Genomic DNA, 23,754 nt, shown 5'->3' on the forward strand with positions numbered 1-23,754 from the left:
CCAAAATGATCTCCTTTGACTCCATGTCCTACATTCAGGGCACACTGGTGCAAGAAGTGGGCTCCCAAGATCTTGGGCAGCTCTGCCCCTGTGGCTTTGCAGGGTGCAGTCCCTGCGGCTGCTCTCATGGGCTGGCATTGAGCACCTGAGGCTTTTTCAGGTGCAGGGTGTAAACTGCTGGTGGATCTACCATTCTGGGGACTAGAGGATGTGGCCCCCTTCTCACAGCTCCACAAGGCAGTTTCCCAGTGGGGACCCTGTGTGAGGGCTCCAATCCCACATTTCCCCTCCACACTGCCCTAGTAGACGTTCTCTGTGAGGGCTCTACTCCTGCAGCAGGCTTTTGCTTGGGCAGCCAGGCTTTTCCATACATCCTCTGAAATCTAGGTGGAAGCATCCAAGAATCCTCTATTCTTGCAGTCTGTGCACTCTTAACGCCACATGGAAGCTGTCAAAGCTTGCAGCTTGCATTCTCCAAAGTGGCAGCCTGAGCTGTACCTTGCCCTTTTTGAGACATGGCTAAAGCTGGAGCAGCCAGGATGTGGGGAGCAGTGTCCTGAGGTTGCATAGGGGCCAGGCCCTGGGCCTGACCCATGAAACCATTTTTGTCTCCTGGTCCTCAGGAACTATGATGGAAGGGGCTACCCCAAAAATCTCTAAAATGCCTTTGAGGCTTTTTCCCTGTTATCTTAGATATTAGCACTTAGTTCTTTTTTAGTTACGCAAATGTCTCTAGCAAGTGGTTATTCCACAGCCTGCTTGAATTCCTCTTCTGAAAAAGCTTTTTCTTTCTTTGCCATGTGACTTGGCTGCAAATTTTCCCAATTTTTATGCTCTGCTTCCCTTTTCAATATAAATTCCAACTTTAAGTCATTTACTTGCACCCGTGTCTGAGTGTAAGCTGTTAGGAGCAGCCAGTCATATCTTGAATGCTTTGCTGCTTAGAAATTTCTTCTGCCAGATACGCAATCATCACTCTCAAGTTCAAACTTCCACAGATCCCTTGGGAAAGGGCACAGTGCAACCAAGCTCTTTGCTAAGGCATAGCATGTTATGACCTTTGCTGCATTTCCCAGTGAGTTCCTCATTTCCATCTGAGACCTTGTTGGTCTAGATTTCATTGTCCATATCCCTATCAACATTTTGGTTACAACCATTTAACCTGTCTCTAAGAAGTTCCAAACTTGCCCTCATCTTCCTGTCTTCTTGTGAGCCCTCCAAACTCTTCCAGCCTCTATCCATTACCCGGTTCCGAAGTCATTTCCACATTTTCAGGTATCTTTCTAACAATACCTTACTCCTGGTACCAATTTTATGTATTAGGCCATTCTTGCATTGCTACAACGAAATATCTGAGACTGGCTAAATTATAAAGAAAGAGGTTTAATTGGCTCACAGTTCTGCAGGCTTTACAGGAAGTATGGTGCTGGCATCTGCTTACTTTCTAGGGAGGCATTAGAAAGCTTACAATCATGGCAGAAGGCAAATGGAGAGCAGGCATGTCAAGAGCAAGTTAACAGCACACACTTTTAAACAACCAGATATTGTGAGAATTCACTCACTATCACACGGGAACAGTGCTAAACCATTCTTGAGAAATCAACCTCCATGATCCAGTCCCACCAGGCCCCACCTCCAACATTGGGGATTACATTTCTATATGAGATTTGCGTAAGGACAATTATCCAAACTATATCATGTACCTTCCTTTTTACTCCTAAGAATATAGGTTAGAGATTATTATATTACCAGCATATATGGATCCACTTCATTTTTAAAATGAATGCATAATATACAATTGCATGACTGTATCATAATTTTACTCAAATTAAGGTTAAATTAAAATTATTGGTTAAAGGTTAAAATTGTTGGTTAATTGAAGGTTAATTAAAATTATTGGCCTGGTGCAGTGGCTCACGCCTGTAATCTCAGCATTTTGGGAGGCCAAAACAGGCGGGTCACTTGAGGTCAGGAGTTTGAGACCAGCCTGGTCAACATGGCAAAACCCTGTCTCTACTGAAAATACAAAAATTAGCTGGGTGGGGTGACACACACCTGTAATCACAGTTACTCGGGAGTCGGAGGCAGGAGAATTGCTTGAACTGGGAGGCAGAGGTTGCAGTGAGCTGAGATCGCATCACTGCACTTTAGGCTGGGCAACAGAGTAAGACCCCGTCTAAAAAATAAATAAAATAAAATAAATTTTGTTTCAAATTAAAGTTTATTGAAGTTTAATTTACAAATAAAATTTCCCTTTTAGTGTAGTTCTGTAAATTTTTATGAATACATACTTTGTGCAGCCACCATGACAATAGTACATTTCCAGCAATCCTAAAATAGTCCTTTTTGCTCCTTTGTAGTTAACCTCTCCCCTTACCCCCAGCCCCTGGCAACCACTGTAGTGTTTCCAGAATGTCATATCAATGGAATCATATAGCATGAAGCCTTTTGAGTTTGCATCTTTAACTCAGTGTAACACATTTGTGATTCATACATGTGCTATGTGCATCAGTTGTTTGTTCTTTTTCTGCTGATTAGTATTCCATCAAATGGATTAACACAGTCTGATTACCTACTCAGAGGTCAAAAGACATATATATGGGTTAATTCCAGTTCTTGGTAACTATAAATAAAGCTACTATAAACATTAGTACAGGTTTTTGTGTGAATGTATGTGTTCCTTTTTCTTGAGTAAATACCTAGGAATGGAATGGCTGGGTCCCATGGTAACTATTTTCCAATGTGATTGTATTGTTTGCTTTCCCACCAGCAGTGAATGACAGTTCCAGTTGCTCTACATCCTTGCCATCAGTCTTTTTGATTTTAGCCATTCTAGTAGGTCTGTAGTGATATCTCAGTATCTAAAATTATGGTTTTAAATTTGCAGTTTACTAATGACTGGCAATGATAAATATCTTTTCATGTGTTTATTTTCCATTCTTTTATCTTTATAGAACTGTCCTAGTCTGTTGCCTTTTTTTTTTTTTTTTTTTTTTTTTTGAGATGAAGTCTCACTCTGTTGCCCAGGCTGGAGTGCAGTAACATGATCGCAGTTCGCTGCAAGCTCCCGGGTTCACACTATTCTCTTGCCTCAGCCTCCCAAGTAGCTGGGACTACAGGCGCCCGCCACCACACCCGGCTGATTTTTTGTATTTTTAGTAGAGACAGAGTTTCACCGTGTTATCCAGGATGGTCTCCTTTCTCCTGACCTCGTGATCCGCCTGCCTGAACCTCCCAAAGTGCTGGGATTACAGGTGTGAACCACTGCGCCTGGCTTGTTGCCATTTTTTAATTGGTTGTTTACCTTATTGAACTATAAGAGTTTTTTAAACTTCTGGACAGAAGCCCTTTGTCAGATATGTGATTTGCAGATACCTTACTGCCTCTTACCATTCTCTTTACAATGTCTTTCACAGAGCAGAAATTTCTAATCTTGGTTAAGTCTAATTTTCTACATTTTCTTTTATGGATTGTGCTTTCAGTATTGCATCTGAGATATCTTTCTCCAGTCTAAGGTCAAAAAGCTTTCTCTTGTTTTATTTCAGAATTTTGAGTTAATTTTTGTGTATATAAAAGATTAGAGTTGCCCGGCACAGTGGCTCACGCCTGTAATCCCAGAACTTTGGCAGGCCGAGGCAGGCAGATCATGAGGTCAGGAGATCGAGCCCATCCTGGCTGACATGGTGAAAACCCATCTCTACTAAAAATACAAAAAATTAGCCAGGCGTGGTGGCGGGCGCCTGTAGTCCCATCTACTCGGGAGGCTGAGGCAGAAGATTTGCATTAACCTGGAGGTTTAATGAGCTGGAGGTTGCAATGAGCCGAGATTGCATCACTGCACTCCAGACAAAGCAAGACTTCCTCTCAAAAAAAAAAAAAAAAAAAAGTTTATGTTCACTTTTTGCACGTGGATGTTCAGTTGTTCCACAACCATTTGTTAAAGACTCTGCTTTCTCCTTTGAATTACCTTGGCATGCTTGTCGAAAATCAGTTGAACGTATATGTGTAGGTCTCCTTCTGTACTCCCTAGTCTATTCTGTTGATTTATGACTTTGTGCTAGTATCATTCATACATGGACAGTCTTGTCATCTGTTACTAAAGACAGTTTTATTTCTTCCTTTTAAATCTGTATGTCTCATTTCCTTTTTCTTACTTTACTGCGCTGGCTAGATTCTTCGGTACAGTATTAAATAGGTGAGGTGAGAGGGAACAGCCTTGCCTGTTCCCGGTCTTAGGAGGAAAACGTCTAGTCTTTTACCATTATGGTATTGGCTGTAGGTTTTTCATAGATACCCTTTTTTAGGTGGAGGAAGTTCTCTTCTGTTCCTAGTTTCCTGAGAGTGTTTATCATGAATAGAAGTTGAATTTTGTCAAATGCTTTTTCTGCATATTTTGGGAAGATCATATGGCTTTTCTTTTTTAGTCTAGTAATATGATGAATTACATTGATTTCTTTCTCATTAATTGATTTTGAATGTTGAACCAATCTTTCATTTGTAGGATAAACTTCATTTAGTCTTGGTGTATTGTCGTTTTTACACATTGCTGTATTCAATTTGCTAAAATTTTTCAAGGATTTTTATGTCTTTGGTTATGAAAGATACTTGTCTGTAGTTTTCTTGTGATGTCTTTAGTTTTGGTAATATAGTAATGCTGGCTTCAGAATAAGCGGGAAAATATTTCTTCATCTTCCTACAAATTTTGTGTGCAGTTGGTAATATTTTTCATGAAATGTTTGATAGAATTCACCAGCAAAATCTAGGCCTGTCTGAAGAAAAAACAGTTTTTTATCTCTATTCTCATGCACCACTGAACACACTTCTGACACCAGATGTGTCACAGTTTTTCCTCACACATGGAGCAGTTAGTTCTTCAGCAGACCCTACTGTGTGTCCTATAATTCAATTCAGTTCTGACATTATCCACCTGGAGATGGCGTCAGATCCCACAGGTTGACGGCTCAACAGGACTATACCTCACTTCAGATGCTAATCACAAGTAGTAGGTTGTTACCTATACATCTCACCAACCACCTATAAATTGTGAATTCCAAGACCACCCCGTCTTGGGTTTGATCTGTTTGCTAGAGCAGCTCACAGAATTCAGGGAAACTGTTTATCCATTTATTATAAAGGATATCACAAAGGATACAGATGGTCAGCCAGATGGAAGAGATGCATAGGGCATGGCATGTGGTAAGGGGTTCACCACCCTCTGGGGACCTCCATGTGTTCAGCAGTCTGAAAGCTCTATGAACTTTGTCCTTTTGGGTTTTTATGGAGGTTTCTATAAACCCTGTGGAGGATTACATAGGCATGATTCATTGCATCATTGACCACTGGTGATGACATCAACCTTCAGCCCTTTCCCATCCCCAGAGGTCAGAGGGTGAGACTGAAAGTTCCAGCCCTCTAATTGCGTAGTTGGTTCCCCTGCCAACCAGCACCCAACATAAGGCTATCCAGAAGTCACCTCATGAGAACAAAAGATGTTCCCATCACCCAGGAAATTTGAAGGAATTTAGCAGCTCTCTGTCAGATGTACTCTTATCAGTCAGGAAATTACAAAGGTCTTAAGAGCTCTGAGTCAGAAACTAGGGTCAAAGACTAGATATTAGAACAAAAGATTCTCTTAGTGCCCCTATCTGTAAGGATTTTAGGAGCTTCACGTACGGACCAGGAGCAGAGACCAATATTTATATTTTTTATTATTTCATAGCCTGCACAGTCTTTGTAGGAAGGCTTTTGTTGTTTTTGGTTTCTTTTAGAGACAGAGTTTCTGTTGCTCAGGCTGGAGTACAGTGGCGCGATCTCTGCTTACTACAACCTCCGCCTCCTGGGTTCAAGCAATTCTTGTGCCTCAGCCTCCCGAGTAGTTGGGATTACAGGTGTGCACCACCACGCCCAGCAAATTTTTGTATTTTTAGTAGAGACGGGGTTTCACCATGTTTGCTGGGCTGGTCTTGAACTCTTGGCCTCCAGTGATCCACCAGCCTTAGCTTCCCAAAGTGCCAGAATTACGGGCATGAGCCACCACGCCTAGCCAGGGAAGGTTTTTATTATCATTATTATTATTACGAATTAAATTTCTTTAATACTAGAGTTATTCAGGTTTTTCTGTTTCTTCTTTGGTAGCATGTCTTTCAAGGAAGTTTTGCCTTTTTTCTAAGTTGTTGAATTTATTAGCATAAAATTGTGTATAATATTCCCTTATTATTATTTTAATGTCTAGGATAGAGACAGAGTCCTCTCTTTCATGCCTGATATTGGTAATTTGCATTTTTTCTCTCTTTTTCTTAATTCATCTGGTTTGAGGTCTATCATTTTTGATTGGTCCTGTTAAATAACCAGCTTTTAGTTCCATTGGTTCTTGTCTATTGATATTTTTTCCACTATATCATTGATTTCTGTGCCTATCTTCATTTTTTTATTTTTTCACTTTTCTCTTAGTTGGACTTTAATTTATTGTTTGTTTTTTTCTTAGGCTAGAAGTTAGATCATTGACTTTATTTCTAATATAAACATTGTAATGCTATAAATTTCACTCTATATATTGCATTGACTGCATCTTAGAAATTTTGATATGTTGTATTTTTATCTTTGTTGAGTTAAAAATATTATCTGACTTTACTTGTGATTTCTACTTCGGCCCATTAGTTCTTTTGAAGTATTTTTGCTTAATTTCCTAATATTTGTGGGTATTCCAGATATCTTTGTGTTATAGATTTCTGATTTATTTTTGCTGTGATCCAAATATATGTTATATGATTTTAATACTTTTAAATTGATTAAAATCTGAGTTATGGGACAAAATATGGTTGATTTTGGTGAATATTCTGTGTGTGCTTGAAAAGAAAATACTTCTGTTTTGGGGCATTCTATAAATGGCAATTAGCTTAGGTTGTTTTATGGTATGTGTCTAGTTTCTTATATCCTTACTGATTTTCTGTACACTTTTTCTAACAATTATTGACAGAGGGGTAATGAAGTCTTCATTTATCAGTTTTTGTTTAATTTGTTTTGAAGCTCTGTCATTTGGTGTGTATACACTTAGGATTGTTGTATCCCATTTCTAATAGATTCCTTCATTGTTTTGAAATGTCCCTTTTTCTTATTGGTAGTCAAATAATTATTGTTACAAAATCTTCCTTGTCTGATATTAATATAACCACTCTGGCCTCTATAAAATAAGCTGTATTGCAGTGTATATTTTCCATCCTTTTATTCGGTTGGTGCAAAAGTAATTGTGGTTTTTGCAATTACTTTTTGTGGGAAGGATCATGTTTGTATTTGCCCTTGAGCTGTCTCAGGGGTGGTTGGGGAGCAGCCTATCTTTTTAACCTATTTGTGTCAGGCAGTCCTCCCACCTCAGCCTCTCAAGTAGCAGGAACCACAAACACATGTCACCATACCCAGCTAATTTTTGTATTTTTTGTAGAGACAAGGCTTTGCCATGTTGTCTAGGCTGGCCTCAAATTCCCATGCTCAAGCAATCTGCCTGCCTCAGCTTCCCAAAGTGCTGGGATTACAGCCATGAGCCACCATGCCCAGCTTATTTATTCTTGTTTGAAATAATCAATTATTTAGGGAAGGCAACCTACAGAATGGGAGAAAATCTTTGCAAATCATGTATCTGATAAGAGGTCAGTGTCCAGAAAATACAGAGAACTTATAATACTCAACAACAACAAAAAAACTGATTTAAAAACAGGTAGAGAACTTGAATAGACACTTCTCTAAAGAAGATGTACAAATGGCCAAAAAGCACATAAAAATGTGCTCAATGTTACTAATCACTAGGGAAAGCCCATGGAGAGTAAAACACTAGAATCTTTCTAATAACTTTGCCCTACACCATGGTCTAAATGATTATGGCCAAGTGGCTACACAGTATTTTATTTTTCTAGAATAATTTTCTAGAGATACCACCTCACATCCATTAGGATACTATGGCTGTTATCCCAAAACCAGAACATAGCAAGTGTTGACAAGCATGTAGAGAAATTAGAATCCTTGTGCACTCCTTGTGGGAATGTAAAATGTACAACAACTGTGGAAAATAGGATGCAGTTCCTAAAAACACTGAAAATAGGATTACCGTATGATCCAGCAATTCCCCTTCTAGGTATATACCAAAAATAATTGAAAACAGAGCTACAAAGGGTGTTTGTAGCAGGATCATTCATCATTGCCAAAAAGTAGAAGCAACTCAACTGTTTATTGACAGATGAAAGGGTAAAGAAAATGTGGTATGCATAAGCAGTGGAATGTTATTCAGCCTGAAAAAGGAAGGAAATTCTGACACACATTACAACATGAATGAACCTTGAGGACATTATGCTAAATGAAATGAGCCAGTTAAACAAAAACAAGTATCTTGTGATTCCATTCATATGAGGTGCCTAGAGAAATCAAATTCAGAGAGACAGAAAGTAGAATGTGGTTTCCATGTGCTGGGAGGAGGCAGGAATGGAGAGTTACTGTTTAATGGATATAGAGTTTCTGTTTTGCAAGATGAAAAACCGCTCTGGATATTGGCTACACAGCAGTGTGAAAATAACTAATACTACTGAATTGTACACTTAAAAATGGTTAGGATGGTACATTTTATGTTAGTGTATTTTATACAATTCAAATTTTTAATGAGAGGGAAGATTCTTTTATATTTACTCACAAAGTTTTCTTTACTGTTGGTCTTTCTTCCTTTGTGTAAATACATATTTCCATATGGCATCCCTTTTCTTCTGCCTGAAGAACTTCATTTAACATTTCTTGTGGGGCAGGTCCGATGACTGTGAAGTCTTTCAGCATTGGTTTGTCTGAACAAGTCTTTATTTTACCTTCAATTTTGAAAGACTTTAAAAAATTTTTTGGCTGGGTATATACTTCTAGGTTGACGGTCCCCCATTCTCACGTCTACCACCCCTCCCCCACTACTTTAAATATGTAACTCTATTTACTTGCTTCATTCCTGACAAAACATCTTCTGTCATTCTTACCTATATTCCTTTGTATGTAGTATTTCCATTTTCTTCTGGCTGCCTGTTGAGATTTTTCTCTTTACCACTGGTTTCCAGCAATTTTATTACGATATACCTTGTTGTGGTTTTCATTTTTTTTCTTTTTTTGGCATAGGGATGGAGTTTTGCTCTTGTCGCCCAGGTTGGAGTGCAGTGGCACAATCCTGGCTCAGTGCAACCTCCGCTTCCCAGGTTCAAGCAATTCTCCTGCCTCAGCCTCTGGAGTAGCTGGGATTACAGGCATGCACCACCACACCTGGCTAATTTTGTATTTTTAGTAGAGATGGGATTTCACTATGTTGGCCAGGCTGGTCTCAAACTCCTGACCTCAGGTGATCTACCCGCCTCGGCCTCCCAAAGTGCTGGGGTGTGAGCCACCATGCCCAGCTGTGGTTTTCTTTATATTTATTTGGCTTGGAGTTTATTTAACTCCTCAGATCTATAGGTTCATAGTTTTCTTGTTTGTTTTGTTTTCTTCTTTGTAATTACATTTGGACCCTGTTTACATATTTTCTCAAATATTTTTTCTGCCTCATCTCCTTTCCCAGGATTCAAATTACATGGATGCCATATTATTTGTCCCACAGGTCACTGATGCTCTGGGTTTTTGTTTTTCAATCTTTTTTCTCTCTCTACTTCATTTTGAATAGTTTATATTGCTATGTCTTCACATTTATAGCTTTTTCTTTTATAGCATTTAATCATTTGTTAATTCCACCTGGTATATTATTATGTCAAATACTGTGTTTTTAATCTCTGTAGGTTCCATTTAGGTCTTTCTATATCTTCTGTTTCATTTCTTACTATGTTTGTGTTTTCTTCTGCCTTCTTGAACATTTTGAGAGTTATTGGCAAATTGCCCTTCATAGCAATTTTGGAATTTACATACACGCATAGTAGATTATGATTGTGCCATCCTTTGTGCTGTTTTACAGTTTTGTTATTTATATTTAAATTATTAATGCGTCTATTTTTGGTTTTGTGTGTTAGGAATGAGATTGAATTCTAGGTTTTTTTTTTCATATGGGTAGCTAGTATTTCTTGGTATTTTGATCACAAAATAAATAAATTCAAAGTTTTGATTTCTGTAGCATCAATATTTTGACAGAAAAGAACTTGATAAAACTCTTTTTGATGTGTTAATTTTGACATTATCTACAAAAACAAACCATTAAATATTACCTTTTTTAACTTTCTAAGAAATTAATTTGAGTTCAAATATTTTTGAAATATAAAAATTATGTTTTTAAAGCTATAATTCTTGTAGACATTCTGTGGTTAAAAATTTGATTGTGCTTATTAAAAATGGTCACATATGTTTTGCACTCCAGCGATGTGAAAATAAAGTTTCTTTGGGAAGGTGACATTTGGTTTCCTGATTATAGGAGGGAGTTGGTTATCTCAGATGGAGCAGGAATGGTTGATTCTCACACCAGGATGGGACTGGGATTCCCCAGGATGGAGGGAGGAGACTCTTTCTACACCATACTTTGAGCTACTGACAGCAAAACCCTCCCACCATACTGGGTGTACCTTGTGTACACTTGGCTAATGTACACTTCTGATTTACAGCACACAGCAGAAGCTTCGAGGCGAATTCCTTTCTCCTTTGGCATGCTGCTGGGTAACAAGATAGTAAGAGTGGCAGTGTGTACAAGCTGTGGACAGGGGCATTTCCTCTCTGCTGCAGCAAGGCAAAGGAAAGCCCAGGGAGAGTAAAACACTAGAATCTTTCTAATAGCTTTGCCCTACACCATGGTCTAAATGATTATGGCCAAGTGGCTACACAGTATTTTATTTTTCTAGAATAATTTTATCCAGCTGTGAGAAAGCCAGGTTCAAATTAAAAACTTTTAATAACCTGTCCCAGAATTACTAACAATGAGACTTAAACAAATTTTGATTTGTGAAGAAAACATGTAAAAAGTCCAAAAGAAGCCCCCTCAAAGGACAGAAGTGCCAGTAGGTCCCTTGTGGGGCAGTTTGTACATCTCTCAAGGGGGTCCTCCAGCAGGCAGCTTCCTCTGTGGTGCCAGGCGCATCCAGGGTGGGCCGGCTCCTTTAGAAGTTAGGCAGGCCAGGCAGAGGGAAGAGACAGTGAAGCTCTCGACCTCCTCCCAGAGAGCCTGCACGCCCCCCTGGTATTTATCCCCTGCCAGTCTCTCCTTGAACTCTTTCAGGGTGGCTCCAATGCCAACGTTGCTCTAGATGTGCAGGGGTTAGCTCTAACCCTCTGTGAATAAAATGGGCTACTTCTTGGAAGTCTTTTTCCAAAGGTCTGAGGGATGTCAGTGCTGGGGTCCCCAGCCACAGTCCACTGGGCCATGGAGTGCGTCTGTCACCTGGGCAGGTGTTCTTGTTGCAGGCAATAGAACAGGCTTCTAGGACCTTCTCAGCCCTTCTGCCATCTGTGCCTTTGATTGAATGGAGATCCACGAGGATCAAATGGTTGTCAGAACCATCTGAGACTGTTTTGCAGCCCAGCTCCGTCAGTGCCTCAGACAGAGCCCTTGCAGTTGGCCACCACCTGGTGCTGATAAACTTCAAATTCCAGAGTCTCAGCTTGCTTCAGGGCCACAGCAACCCCGGCAATGGCATGGTTGTGGGGACCTCCCTGAAGGCCAGGGAACACAGCAGAGTTGATGAGAGACTCCAGGTAGTACAGAATCTCTTTGCCAGTCTTGGGATCCATACGTTGCACTCCTTTCCCGTAGAAGATCGTGCTGGCTCAGCAGCCTCTCAGGTTCTTGTGAGTGGTGGTGGTCAGCACGTGGCAGTGTTTAAATGGGGAGGGCACCACGCCAGCTGCCACTAGCCTGCTGATATGTGCCATGTCCACCATGAGATACACTCCATTCTCATCTACAGTCTTTCCACAGGCGGGCATAGTCCAGGTTTTAGGAGCAGCAGCTGGTTCCTGCAGTGATCAGCTTCGGGTGGAAAAGGCGGGCATTCTCCTCCAGCTGGTCATAGTTGATGTAGCCAGTGTCTGGGTTCACCTTATAGGGCATAGATTCAAAGAAGATGGATGTGGCAGAGATTTTCTTCTTGTCTGTCATAAACCCGTGGGTCAGGTGGCCCCCATCTGGCAGGTCCAGGCCTAGTGTACACTCAAAGTTTGCAGGGGAGCCTGAGCAAGGCTGGACGTTGACCCCCCACCACTGTGGGTCCAGCGTATGGGCCTGCAGGGCTCGCTTCTGACAGAGGGTTTCCAGCTCATCAGTAAACTCAGTCCTGCCTTAGTATCTCTGGCCCGGGTACCCCTCAGAGTATTTGTTATTTAAGCAAGAGCCTAGGGCCTCCAAAACTGCTCAGCTGGCAAAATTCTCTGAGGTAATCAGCTCCAGTCCAACCCTCTGCCGGTACTCTCCTTCTTAATGATGTTGTAAACCTCAACATCGCTGTCTTTGAGGGGCTGTTCCAGCATCTTGTCATGTGAGGACCACAGGTCAGCATCCTTGCGGGCCCCATTGACTGTCATCGCCATTGCATGGGTTCGAAGTTGCCAGAACATGACCCTGCACACGTGCCTAGCCTCAGTCCCACGCCACCGCCAGTGCCACCAGAGTCCCACACCCGCAGACCCAATGCCCCGCACACTGCCACGCACCAACCATGTGACTTGTCGCACCAATCCCAAATCCCAAACTTGGTGCAGGACTGCTAGTGCTCTGCTAGGTGCACCCGTCGCACCAGGCTTAGGCTTGACCTAAATCTTAACTTTTAAAAAAAATTCCCAAATCCTGCGTGAAGCATACATTCTCTTTTCGTATGGTTCACTCTTCCGTGAATGACCCACCTAGTCATTGACTCCCATCCCTAGGTGCAGACTAGGGAGCAGGCAGTGTAAAGGAAGGGGTGCCGATGTGCCCACCTGTCCAGACCAAAGTCCTGCTTCTCTGGGAAGCTAGCCTGTTTGCTCTCACACTTTTATACTCTCTGCTGAAAAGGCCTCCTTTCCTCCCTCGAATATTGCTCACTTGGATACATCTTCCTCTAATTAGAGAGATGGGGAGGGGATGGCAGTAGGTCCAAAGGAACTCAGATTTATTGAGCACTTGTTTTACTCTAAATTTTGAGTTAGGACTTTTCAATCTGTTTGGTCTCATGGAATGCAAAGTCTTCCCTTACCTAGAAATGCACTCCATTACTCTTTCCCCTACCCGTGCACCACCGCAGTGCCTCACACATAGCTTTGTTATTATGTATATAACTATTGGCTGGTATTTCTTCTCCCATAGAGACTGTGAACTTCTCGCACAGAGGCATGGTCTATTCATGGCTGCCAACACCTAGCAGAGCCTTTAGCACACAGTAGACACTTGGCATTTGTATTGTGAATGGAAATTAATTCTGCCCCAGAGGTTGAGAGTATAAGGATGTGGGAAATGTTGATAAGACACTCTTTTAGTGGAGAGAGTTACCGAAGAAAACTATTGTGGCCGGGCGCGGTGGCTCAAGCCTGTAATCCCAGCACTTTGGGAGGCCGAGACGGGCGGATCACGAGGTCAGGAGATCGAGACCATCCTGGCTAACATGGTGAAACCCCGTCTCTACTAAAAAATACAAAAAACTAGCCGGGCGAGGTGGCGGGCGCCTGTAGTCCCAGCTACTTGGGAGGCTGAGGCAGGAGAATGGCGTAAACCCGGGAGGCGGAGCTTGCAGTGAGCTGAGATCTGGCCACTGCACTCCAGCCCGGGCGACAGAGCAAGACTCCGTCTCAAAAAAAAAAAAAAAAAGAAAACTATTGTGACATATTCCAATATATGATAGACTGAAAGGAGATGAAGATTTGGAGACTGAAAGTTCTCACAGCTTTCTCACTTCACAGGCTGCGTGATCTTGGAAAAGTCTGAGTCTTACTTCACTCATTAGTCAAGAGAATGAAATGAGAGGGTGTGTCTTGGGGCCATAAATGTTAGATCATTTCGACAACATTTAATGTTAGACACTTAATTAAGTGAATTCTGTTTTCTGAGTAGCTTTCTTTATAATTAGATAAGTTGTTTTTCAGGAAGAAAAATAAAGATCCTAGAGTAGGTCACAGTAAACATTTTGAATATTTTCTTTAAAAAGAAAAAATATAACTCGTAAAACCTAAATTGACACATAATTGGCATACCCCATTTTCCTGAGAATATTTTGCCTCATACGTTTGAGTGGCTGTTTGTGCTTTGGTGAAAGACACGATTGAGTGTCATATCTTCTGGTTGGTGGCCAGTGGGGCCACTCAGTATTGGGAGAAAGTGAGGTGCCTACAGGCTAAGCCTGTGGCCAACAGTTTCAGCAGAAAGCAGAGCCCTAATCCATGCCACGTCTGTGCTGCAGAGTGATACTAGCAGCAGTGACAATGATAGCTCACACCCACTGATGTTTACTTTGGATCAGGTCCCCTGCTGAAACTTTTTCCTATTTCTTCTGTCTTAATTCTCCCAACAATTGTATAATGAGACTAACCCTTGTTAGTCAAGTTTTAAATACGAGGAACTAGAGGCATAGAGAAGTCGAGCAGTTTGCCCAAGGTCACACAGATAGGAAGTGATAAAACTAGGTTTTGAACCCAAGCCCACATATTTAACAACTGCTCTCTACTTCCTCTCACAGCTGCTGTCTCATGGGCAGGCTGGCTAGTGGCCAAAGTACCGAGGCCTACCAGATGCCTGGTAGTAGCTAATGAGGTGCTGATGTGGAAATGGTTCCCTTACCCAGCTCTACAGAGGAAAACCACACTTCTCTTGAGATGCATTTTGTTTTAGGAAGGCTGGGGTGTGTGGTGTGTATCTGTGACTGTGCGTCTGTGATTCACATACTGCTAAGGAATCATTGCTGTGGTCCAAGCTGGCTGAGTCTCCAGAGTGCAAAGATGGCCCTTGAAACTTTGCAGAGCTCTCTGAAGCAGGAAGTCTAGAGAGTTGACACACAGTCCCAGCTGCCTGATTTGGGACCCTTGCATGAGAAGGTACAGGAGACCTATTGCACTGCCCTGAAGACTTTGAAAGCTTGTGGACTCCTGGCCAGTGTAGCTGAGTATCTGGTTATCCCCACATTACAAAGCCCCTCCCTCTCTGCCCTTCCAGAAAAAGGTTCTGGGATTTTTATCACTACAATACCAGGGAGGAGTGGTAAGATTGAGAGGCATCCTTGACAAATTTTGTCCCATCCCATAAATTACGGAGGAGAATGGAATACCATCTACTTCTCTACTTCTGCAGAATCGTTGTCCTTCTAGGCTGTCCTTCTAGGCTGGGAGCACATTGGGCACTCCCAACCCCCACCAGGGGTAACTTGTAGCAAGACTTGCTACAGTTACCTTCTCCGCTCCCTCATGTCCCTCTAACTCTTAATCCATGTAGTCTGGCCTCCACTCTCACTTCTCTCCTCCTCAGAATGCTCTAATCCAGACCACCAAAAAAGCACTGACAAATCCGACAGATAGATAGTCCTTCTCTTTTTATGATGTCTCTGAAGCATTTGGCAGTATTGATCTCTTCCTCCATTTTGAAACTCTCTCTTCTCCTTAATTCTTTGTTCAAACTCCCTCCCAGTTCTCCTACCTCTCTGTTCCTTCTCAGTCTCTATTGCAGGAGATCTTCTTTTCCTGTACCCGTCCTTACATGTTGGTGTTTGCCGGGTTTCAGTTATAGCTCTCCTCTCTTCTCACTCCACTGCTTTAGCTAACATCGTATGTGCTAATGACTCTCAATCTTTCTGCAGCCCACATCTTTACTGATCTCTAGACCCAAATACCAAACTTCCTGCTGGACAGCTCCACTTGGATGACTCAAAAGCATCTCAAGTTCAGTGTATCCAACTCACCAAATTTCCAACAAATCTAATCAGCCTATGTTCTTATTTCAGGAAATGGCACCACTATCCATTCTCACCCAAGCAAGAAATCTGGGAGTTATTCTTTCTCCTTCCCCTCTCAACCAGATATCTAATGAGTCATCAAGTCCTGGCACTTGTGTACTGTCTTCTTTCTGAGGTCAGTTCCTTCTCTTGAGCCCTGATTCTCCAACCTCTGTCACCTCTGCAAGAACCCGGATCTTCATTCTCTTCACTGTTTCCTTCTTATCACTATTTAATCATATTCAGGTCTCTCTCATCACTTAAAAACTTGCCACATTGATCCTATTATTCTGTAAACTCATTCAACAAAGTGTCAGATATTTTTCTAGGTGCTATAGCTTCAGCACTGCATAAGTTACGTAAAACCTTTCCCGTCAGAGATCTTACATTCCACTGGCAGACACAGATAACCTGTGCACATAAAGTGTCACGCCATTTTTAGAGTACCTACTGTGTGCCAGCCACTGTGCCATCGTATTTCATTATTTCATTTAGCCTTTACAATGGGAGCCAGTCATAATTCCAAAAGACACAATCACAAATGCGATAGTCCCAAATGCTGAAATCCTAGAAGATCAGCCGGGCGCGGTGGCTCACGCCTGTGATCCCATCATTTTGGTTGGCCAGGGCGGGTGGATCACCTGACGTCAAGAGTTCGAGACCAACCTGACCAACATGGCGAAACCCTGTTTCTAATAAAAATACAAAAATTAGCCGTTCATGGTGGTGGGTGCCTGTAATCCCAACTACTAGAAAGGCTGAGGCAGGAGAATCGCTTGAACCCGGGAGGCATAGGTTGTAGTGAGCCAAGATCACACCATTGCATTCCAGCCTGAGCGACAGTGTGAGACTCTGTTTCAAAAAAAAATTAAATTAAAAAAAAAAGGAAATCCTAAAAGATGAGAATCCCAAAAAGTCTGAAACCCTGAAAATCACAATTCTGAAAGATTAAAATCTTGAAAACGTCATTCTGGAAAAAATAATTTTTAAAATTATTTAAAATATATTTATTTACATTCTTAAAAGGGGATTTATTTGATAAACATAAAAACATTACAGAACACTTCATAGGCCACTTTACACAATGAAATGGGCAATAATAACATACAGATTTTTTTGCCTAGCATAAACAGGTATACTAATGAGAGGCATGAACAGGTTACTAATGACAGTCACATCGATATCACAGGAACAGGCAAACCGTGTTCATAAAGAAATAGGTACAAAGGGACACATATAAACACATTTCACTATAGTTGGTAATTGTGTACACCCAGGTTTACAGCTGCGGTCATCTGAAATACTGTGACAGACATCTGAAATACCGTGACTGATCTCGTCACAGTCTTTTGTCGAGATCAGTCAAAAGTCACAGTGGGTCACTACTGCATATGCAGTTGTTCAAAGAGCCAAGTTCTTGAGAAATTTTATCTTTCACAAATGCATGTATACAAAAAGAACATCTCTTATCGAGGAAGTTTCAGTGTTTTTACATACACGCACAATCGTTACACACAAAGTCAATGTGATAATGCACTTTTATGGAGTCAAATTTGCAAAATCCCTTTACAACAACCCCATGAAGTAAGTGTTGTTATACCCATTTTGTAGATGGGAAAGCTAATGACCTGCTCAAGGTCATAGTAGTATAGAGCCAGGAATCAAACCCACCAACCCCACCCTGTGTCCTGAATCGAGGCTCTGAACCATGGACCTGGAGGGGAATACAGATTCCTTTTGTTTGGAGAATGTTTTAAATATTTTCAGTAGGTACCCGCTGCAGTGAAATCCTTGGGTACAGGCCTTTCCGGGAAGAGCAGAGCGCTCTGTAACTAAAGCTTCTCTGCAGAGTGTCTAAGAGTAGTCTGCATGGGCTAGACAACCTCAATGCCTGTCCATGACCTGGACTCTAGCTTACAGCTGGAGGAATTGCCGTTTGTGTCCTGTCCTTTTCTCTGCCCACTACTTTTTTTTTTTTCATATATTCCTTAGCATCAGGTGTTGGAACCACCTCTGGGAACTCATCCATGTTCTGCTTTTAAATTAATTCCAATCTTGCCTGAGCTTACTGCCTCCTCCATTATTTAAGGAATTTAGCCTGCCAGTTCCCTATAATGGTATACCCCGTCTCTTTCCTCTTTGCTCTATCTTCCAGTTCTCATAGGTGGAGCTGCAGTAGACATCCAGAAGTTGTGGGATTTTTTTTTTTAGATCTCCTTCCCAGATAACTAGGGACCCACACTTGTTTGCAAAGGTGAATCCTGCAGACCTAGCTGGTTATAAATCCATCTGCTGTAGGAGAAGTTATAGGCCTCAACCTGCTAACTGTTTCTGATGGTGTCAGAGTACATTGTTTCTCCTACCCCAGGACAGGACCCGAGGAGCTACATCTTACCCCTTTCTTATGCCTGTCTAACTTGCCATGTGAATGATAGGCAAAGCCTTAGTAGAATGTCCCAGACAGGCAAAAGGCAGTTTGGAACCTGTTATGTGCTATAGAATCAAAAGTGATTTGAACTGGCCTGCCACAATATTTTTGAGATACTGGAAATAAGGTTTTTGAAAACATTTATGTCAATTAGAGTCAGTTTATGTTCCTGAATCTAATAAATAAAAAATAGGCCTGGCACAGTGGCATGCACCTGTGGTCTCAGCTATTTGTTACCAAAAAAAAAAGAAAAGAAAAAAAAACTTTTAAAAATGGAGCATATATTTTATATGTTTCCTTCCTTCCTTCCTCCCGCCCTCCCTCCCTCCCTCCCTTCCTTCCTTCCCTCCTTCCTTCCTTCAAGTCTTCTCTGTTGCCCAGGCTGGAGTGCAATGGTGTGATCTCGGCTCACTGCAACCTCCGCCTCCCAGGTTTAAGCAATTCTCCTGCCTCAACCTCCCAAGTAGCTAGGATTACAGGCACCCGCCACCATGCCCAGCTAATTTTTGTATCTTTAGTAGAAACAGGGCTTCACCATGATGGCCAGGTTGGTCTCCAACTCCTGACCTCAGGTGATCCGCCTGCCTCAGCCTCCCAAAGTGCTGGGATTACAGGCATGAGCCACCACGCCTGGCCTAGTAATTCATTTTTATTCTGTTTTATAAAATTATCATTCTGTGACAAAATAGAAATTTAAAAAGCAAAACCAACAGATCGTTCTTCACAGATGGTTTGAGAAGTTTTGGACTATAGTGGAAAGAGAACAGGTTTTGGAAGTGAATAGGGCTGGGTTGCTCAACCTCTCTGAGCCTCACCTTCCTCATCTGTACCTACCTTCCCCAGAGCTAAGAGAAATGGTGCATGGAGACAAACACATATCCAGGCATATGTGCTCTGCCAGAGGTGAGGACAGAGGGTTGTGGGGGCACAGAGACGGTCCTTCAGCTGGAGGAGTGATGAGAGATTGACTGGGGAGACGTTCTGGTGAAGGCGATGCCTGAGCTGTGCTGGGAAGGGTGGGGCTTCGGCAGCAAGACCAGACACACTGGTGGGGTCAGCTTCCTCCTTTGCAGACCAGTTCCAGCCTAAGAGCAGGAACTGTAGGGGTGCTTAGAAGCACAGTCCCTGGTGAGAGCATGCAGGCTGGCTGCATTCCTGTGGTATTTGAGGATTGATCTTGTCAGATTAGCAGCTTTGCTTTTTTTGGTTCAGGTACAAGATTCCCACGTGGGGAGTTCTTGCTGCTTGTGAGGAGCAGAAGCTGGTGAAAGCACAGAACGTGATCCTGGCCCTCCTCCCGAGCTGTGTAAGGCTCCCAGCCAGGAGCAAGCAGCTCTGCGAGTTCCTCAGTGAGAGGGAAGGCCCAGGTCTGAGCTCCACCCACACAAGTCCCAGCGGTGAGGCAGCAGCTCAGCAGAGAGCAAGATGCTGGCACCTTCAGGACTGTGTCCTGCTTTCCCTACTCTGTGTGCACCTGGGGAGACAGGTCACTCTCTGACTGGCCTCCCCAAATAAATAGCCAGAGCTAGAGGGGAGAAGGAGGGCTAAAGCCTCGCCTCCCCACTGTGGAGGCAGGACAGCAGTCTATATGCCTGCCTCCCATGATGAGGGCCCTTGGCTCTGCCTTCTGCCCTGACACAGGCAAAGAGTCCAGATCCAGGCAAATGAAGTGTCAGAGGGAAGCCACGGCCCTACGCAGGGATCCTGAGTTCAGTGAATCTCTCAGGAGAGAGGTCTGGGCTAGAAGAAAACGAATTGCAGGTAGGTCCATATACAACCCCCAGAGCGTGGATGAGATTGTCCAGCGATGATGTGGCGAGTATTGGGCCACATGGCCTCTGTTCACAGGAGTTCCTGGTCAGGGAAACACACACCTGAGAGGTGGCAGCAGCACGAAAGCAGGCCTGTTGGCAGCTGGCCCTGTGACATCTTTGTGGCCCTTGTGTTGGGATAGACCCATCCTCTCTCCCTGGGTTCCAAGGGCTTAGTGTGGGGAAGTTTCCCGCAGTGGACAACTTCCAAACATAGTTTGAAAACAGAAGATTGGGGCTGGTCATGGTGGCGACCAGCCTGACCGACATGGAGAAACCCCATCTCTACTAAAAATACAAAATTAGCCAGGTGTGGTGGCGCATGCCTGTAATCCTAGCTACTCAGAAGGCTGAGGCAGGAGAATCGCTTGAACCTGGAAGGTGAAGGTTGCAGTGAGCCGAGATCACACCATTGCACTCCAGCCTGGGCGAGAGAGCGAGACTCCATCTCAAAAAAAAAAGAAAAAGAAAACAGATGATTGGAAAAACAAAGTGACACCTTTTGCTTTGCTGCTCAGCCCCTTCAGATAGTGTGTCTGGGCCAGAGGCCAATTGCCAGTTGCAGAACTTGCTCTAAGAAGCAAATGCCCAAATGGAGCAAGTCCTCCAAATGGAGCAAGGCATGTGCTTGAGGCCTGAGCTCGGAGACTAGCTCTGATGAGGGGTGGCTCTGCCTGCTGTCTCCACTGGCCTTACTCCCATGTGTCCAGGGTGACTGTGATCAGTGAGGGTCTGGCCAGGTTAAGGGCTGTCGCCACCACATTCCCCGTCTCCATCACCATCCTCATTCGTACCTCAAGACCAGCAAGAGGGATTAAGGGCAGGACTCTGCCAGCTATATGTTCACCCTTAGGCCACTTCTGACCATCTCAAACCCCCTGCCTCTGTCCCTGTGCTCTTCTCTTCCTGCCCTGTGGCTGTTGCACACACAGGGGCCCCTGATACCCAAGTCCCTTCCTCCGAAGGGCTTCTCTCTGCCCCTCCCTACCCCTGAGGGAGTATGCAAGAACTGATTGGATCAGGCCCCATGAGCTCGTGTGGGCCTCCTGATGGAAAGAATCCTTCCTCCTGACCTTTTTTAACATGGTCAGCAGCTGCCTCTGATTTAGCCAGTTCTGCCTGTAGCCTAGTCATTTTGGGGACAAAATGAAGAAAAGTGCAAGAGGCAGTAGGGCAGAGCACAGCACACCGTGACCCACACTCAAGGCTGTGGGGAAAGCCAGCTCATCCAGGAGGCCTGGGCTCCTGACACAGCCCTGTCTCCAGTGGGCCCGCTCCAGGAAAGTTGTCGACTCTCATAGAGATGCATTTCTTTGCTACCACTCAGATTATTGGGAGGAAACACAGGGTTCAGAGACCCCAGTGTGGCCAAGGAAAGCTGTTGGCAAAGGCACAGCTGCATGTAGAGTGCAAGTTCAGGAGCAAAGGGTGAGCCTGGTTCTATCCGTCTCTGATCCAGTCCTCATCAGGTACTCCACAGAGGAGCATTTGCTAAAGGAAGAAAGGTAGGACCGGCCATTTCTGCCATTCATCTGGATCCCAAGGGCCGTCCTTCATGAGCAGGAGGTCTCTTCCTGTCTAGCCATGAGCCCCTTTCCCTAACCCCTGGAGTGCTAGATGCAGAAAGGGAGGGCAGTGGAGGGATGTGGGCTATGTGGGTTACAGCCACCATGTTCTCCCTAGCCAGAGGCTGATCATTTTTTCCAGCCTGTGACTGGGCCTGATTTCAGACCTTTTCTGAGTGTAGGCCTAGATTTCAGGAAGTAGAGAGCTTTTGAGCTGAGGCAAAAGTGGTCTTACTGTGCTTAGACTGTCATCTGTTGGCACTGCAGTGAGGCTGGTCAGAGGAAGAGGGGTACATCTTTACCACCTGGCCTCACCGCTGTTTCACTGATCCCTGTGGCTGGACCTTGTGTGCCTGTGCCAGGTTCACAGTATCTCCTTCCTGCTTTCTCAGCAAAGATGGAATACAGCTGGGAGCTCCTCTGCCTCAGTCTGGGGAAGTGAAAAGAACTTAGGTTTTGAAATCAGGCAAGCCTGGGTTAGAATCCCAACTTTGCCAGCTGTATAACCTTGGACAAGCCCTTAGTCATGTTAAACATCAGCCTCCTTACCTGCAAAATGCGAATAACAGCCCCCATCTCATGGGCATTTATGGGGATTACACAAGATAATGTCCATGATATGTGTGGCCTGGTGCGTGGCATGCAGCGAGTGCTTCGTCTGGGGTGGTAAGTGTGGTTCTGTCTTTATGCCCTGACTGCCTCAACTCTCATGGAGACCTTCCAGTAATATGTCTTGGTGTAGAGCTGTCAGGACTTGTATAGACTGCGTACAAACCCAGGTGATTGGCATTTGTTGATACAGAAATACTTCCACATATCGGGAAGTGTGGCTTTTGGCAACTCCAGCTACACAGGATGCAACCGATGACTTGTAATTTAAGCTGATGCTTAAATTAATAAATTAAATTAATAATTTAAGCTGATGCTTCCTGGTGCCCTAACCCCTAGATGCCAATGCCCTACTAACCCATAGTCTTTTGTGCCTTTGTGCTGTGCCTGCTAGTCCCCCAACCTGGAGTGCTTCTCCATATTCTTTGCCTTAAGAACTACTGCTTTGGCCGGGCGCAGTAGCTCACACCTGTAATCCCAGCACTTTGGGAGGCCAAGGCGGGCGGATCACCTAAGGTCAGGAGTTCGAGACCAGCCTGATCAACATGGAGAAACCCCGTCTCTATTAAAAATACAAAATTAGCTGAGCATGTTGGCACATGCCTGTAATCGCAGCTACTCAGGAGGCTGAGGCAGGAGAATTGCTTGAGCTCGGGAGGCGGAGGTTGCGGTGAGCCAAGATCACGCCATCACTCCAGCCTGGGCAACAAGAGCGAAACTCCATATCAAAAAAAAAAAAAGAAGAAAGAAAGAAAACTACTGCTTTTACTTCAATGAGTAACTTGAATGTTGCCTGGCATCAGGCACAGCAGCCTCTGCTCAGAGAACTGCTTGTGGCAGGCCTCTCCCCTCCAAAGGGGCCTGGACAAGGCAGGTGCTCAGCTTGGCCAGCTTCCCACATGCATGTGCTGTCTGGAGTGTCCGTCCTCACATTCTCCACCTTTAAAACTCCAGCTCAGATGTCACCTTCCCTGTGAAGCTTTTCCTGCCCTGGAGCTCCCCCAGCTCTGTGTGCACCTCTCTCTGTAACAGTTCTGTGTATATTGCATTATATACAATATAGGTTCCCTATATATATATATAGGTTCCCTCCTGAGACCTATACTGATCCTTGTCTAATTTTTACCTCTATCTTAGGCTCCATCACCACTTGGTGACTGACTAAATTGGGGACAGCTCCCATTTCCCTTTATCTATCCATTCCTTGCAGCTGGCTTGGGCTTGGGGCGGGAAATGGAAGCGGCGGGTCCTGCTGACCTAGTTGTGCATTCTACCACATCCAGGCCCACTGTGCAGCTGGGCCCAGCACTCTGGGCTTCCTTCCCAGGACCAACACCAGCAGCATCAACAGTGGGCAGAGCCAGGCACGGTGGCTCACGCTTATAATCCCAATACTTTGGGAGGCTGAGGTGGGAGGATCACTTGAGCCCAGGAGTTTGAGACCAGCCTGGGAAACATAGCGAGACTCTGTC

The 23,754-nt window shown here is 43.8% G+C and overlaps 1 protein-coding gene and 1 pseudogene across 21 annotated transcripts in view; one reads left to right on the forward strand and one right to left on the reverse strand.

Annotated features, from left to right (window-relative positions):
* The window catches only part of ST3GAL3 (ST3 beta-galactoside alpha-2,3-sialyltransferase 3), a 204,525-nt gene that overhangs the window by 111,550 nt on the left and 69,221 nt on the right, over window positions 1-23,754 (forward strand). The gene's annotated exons all lie outside the window — the stretch shown is intronic.
* Window positions 11,082-12,507, reverse strand: LOC105514303 (annotated as a pseudogene).

The sequence above is a fragment of the Colobus angolensis genome, unplaced genomic scaffold (assembly GCF_000951035.1).
Source record: "Colobus angolensis palliatus isolate OR3802 unplaced genomic scaffold, Cang.pa_1.0 Scaffold106, whole genome shotgun sequence".
Taxonomy (NCBI): Eukaryota; Metazoa; Chordata; class Mammalia; order Primates; family Cercopithecidae; genus Colobus; species Colobus angolensis.